Raw genomic sequence first — 3,266 nt, 5'->3', positions numbered from 1 at the left:
AATAGCATTTGTTTGCTTGAAAAATCCTTAGTTCAGCTCTCAAAATTATGTCAGTTAACATATCAGTGACTCAAAATAATAAGTTATAGTTTCTCTATGTACAGATGAGATGGTCAAATTGATTAGTCATGGGAAGAGGCTACAAAATTCACATTTACGCTTTTGCTGTAATTTTTTGATGGACCATGCCATGGTGATTCAGAAAGAAAAAGACAGAAATGCAGAGAACAAAAAAAAGTAGAAAAGGAACCACAGGACAATCTCCTCATGGAAAACTGTAGAAATTACATAATTACATTACATTTTAATTGCCATCATCATGGGAGGACCTCCATCAGCATCATGTTGTGGGTCTCAGCCATGTCCTGATGTTGGACTGATGGAAACTGGCAGAAGTCATCAGCCACTTCTGACTCTTCTTCTGCTTTCCTCCCAACTATTTCCTCCTCAGCCTCACTCCTCTTCTTCTCTCTGGCTGTTCACTTGGTCCAGATACTTGTTCATCAGTTCTCAGAAATGTAACATTCAATCTGTTTTCAGAAAACTGGTTGATCGTTGGTTGAGCTAATGGTTCATACATTGACCTGTTAGAGAAACTCAGGACTCACTTGGGAGCAATTTACCAATTCAGGACAGATTTAGAAAAGAATCAATTATAAATTAATTAAAATATGATTGACATTATGACAACTTTAAGACTTATGTATGTTATGACTTACACAATGAACTTATGGTGTTTTGGAAGTTGAGAATTCAACACAGACACGTTTAACATATTTTGATCAACACGATAAAAGCAAATTACAATGGGGGAAAAGCAGACAAGTGTACATAATCAGTTACATGATGTACAAAAGCAAAACTTACAAAAGAAATGAGAAACTCATTTTTTGATGTGCAGAAGTGACACAGTAATTTGAAGATTGAACAGGTAGTTTTAAGAATTTCAATTCTGTTCTCAGAAATGCACTTGTCAAATATTAATATTTAAATGCTCTTATCTTAAAACCCTTCAACTGTCATGGACCCAGTGACTTTAGTGCAAGTATTTTGGGGGTGAGAGTCAAGAGGTCAAAGGAAAATATTAAATATTAGCTCTGATGCCAAGCTTTATACTTCCAAGTATTACCAAAGTATTGAAACAAAAGCTAAGGTGTTCTTCACAGATTTAACTTGCATGCATGAACATTTCACACTCAAAGTAATTCAAATTAATTACTGAACCAAACTTGAAAAAGTTGCTTCTGCCATTAACAATAACTTTAAGCACATGCAGTCTAAAGTAGACCAGAAATATAATCTATGCAGTCGTTCTTACAGAAACATTAATGGAAGTGTTGCGTCTTGGAAAATTAAATGTTCCATATAGTAAAAATATCTAGCTGCAGTGCATGTACATAAACAGCATGGCTCAGAAATTACACATTTCTTTATCAGTTGGTTAAAGTTAGCTAACTTCAGTTAAAACCGTGAAAGGGGCTCACCTGTGATGCAGAGATGTGTTTCCTTCTCCTTCTCCTCCTGAACGCGCAAAAATAGCAGAAACTTGATTTCAAAGACAGGAGCCGCATCCTGACAAGGACCAGGCCTACTGGGCTCTCAGCACCCTGAGCTAGCACCTGCTAGTTAGCAGCCTTAGCTAGCGCACTGTGACTTTACTGTGTTGAGTTCAGGACACCACAGTATCCTGAGCCGCGCTCAACTACAGGAACAGAGTTAAAAGAATCTTGCTGCTGATGCTGAAGGATCAAGCAGCAATACAAACTAGATAATTATTTGTTTACATGACAAATAACAGTCTCCATTTACTGTAAACCCTGCTATTTATCACAATAACAAAATGAAAAACTCTCTAGACTATTCTCTACTATTAGCACAATATTTAAAACCAAGTGTGGGATTTGTGAAACTTCAATGAAGGGCGACTTCACAATTTTTATGCTTTTGGATAACACTAGAATTGTTCTTTACTGAAGTTTAACAAATCAGATAAAGGTTTCACAAATCCCACACTTGTTTTTAAATATTCTGATATGAGTTGAGGATAATCTAGTCCAGATTTGAAGAGTCTAGGTGTTGTAGTTTTTTAGCTAAAGTAAATTAAAGATGCTGATGGTAGTAAAAAAATTAGGTGGAATTGCACTTTAGCCATTTCCCAAATTGGAAGCAGCAATTGGAAACCAACTTCAGCTTCAATCAAGCAAGAGGGGCTAACATACAGTTCTCTTAATGTACAAGAAGTCTATGGTTGGCATAGAATTAATCTCAAATGCATCATTTAATCAAATACTCTCATAAAAGATGGTAGCGTTGGCTGTAGGAGTTTGCTTTGCAATCGGTGGGTTGCTAGATCGATGCCTGGTCTACTGTTGAGATTTCAGTTTGGTGTATTAAAGGCATTATTAAAAAAGAAACCAAAATATCACACCAGCATTCTGTTCTTTGTAAAAATGACTTTTGCAGTCTTGTTTACGGTTTTACATTGTAGATATAAATATCAGCAAAATTTGTAATTTTGGCTGATTAGTACTGTTAAGTTTAGGGTAATTAACTGCTGGCAATATTACAATATTTTTCTATGAACTTTACAATTACTTATATTTTTACAATATATTTCTGTATTTTCTACATTCATGACTGTCAAAATTACTTAGGATATATGTTTATTGAGTTATGATAATTCCATGTATTTTCTACGGTAGTATAATGCTTTGGATATTACAGTCAGTAACTGTTGGTATTTTACCATAGATTTACGGATTTTTTTTTGCAGTGTCGACTTACTGTAATTCCATGAATTTTCTACGGTAACACAATGTTTTGGATATTACGGTCAGTAACCGTTGGTATTTCACAATTTTCTACCGTAAATTTACTGACTTTCTTTGCAGTTTCAACTTACGGTAGTTCCATGTAATTTCTACGGTAATGAAATGTTTTTGGATATGACGGTCAAAAACTGTTGGTCTTTTACGGTTTTTTACCGTAAATTTACTGACTTTCTTTGCAGTTTTGACTTACGGTAGTTCCATGTAATTTCTACGGTAATGCAATGTTTTTGGATACGACGGTCAAAAACTGTTGGTCTTTTACTGTTTCTTACCGTAAATTTACTGACTTTCTTTGCAGTTTCGACTTACGGTAGTTCCATGTAATTTCTACGGTAATGCAATGTTTTTGGATACGACGGTCAAAAACTGTTGGTCTTTACCATTTCTTACCGTAAATTTACTGACTTTCTTTGCAGTTTCGACTTACGGTAGTTC

General features: G+C 35.0%; 1 long non-coding RNA gene across 1 annotated transcript in view; it reads right to left on the bottom strand.

The window, feature by feature from the left end:
• Window positions 1-398, bottom strand: part of LOC106960862 (uncharacterized) — a 3,257-nt gene extending 2,859 nt beyond the window's left edge. The window contains exon 1 of the long non-coding RNA XR_001427661.1: window positions 330-398. This is a non-coding gene — a long non-coding RNA (uncharacterized LOC106960862). The remainder of the gene's footprint in view (window positions 1-329) is intronic.
• Window positions 399-3,266: the final 2,868 nt, after the last annotated feature.

This window comes from Poecilia latipinna, unplaced genomic scaffold (assembly GCF_001443285.1).
Source record: "Poecilia latipinna isolate Pla-1442-1.1 unplaced genomic scaffold, P_latipinna-1.0 Scaffold1240, whole genome shotgun sequence".
Lineage (NCBI taxonomy): Eukaryota > Metazoa > Chordata > Actinopteri > Cyprinodontiformes > Poeciliidae > Poecilia > Poecilia latipinna.
This window is presented reverse-complemented; position numbering and strand designations above follow the sequence as displayed.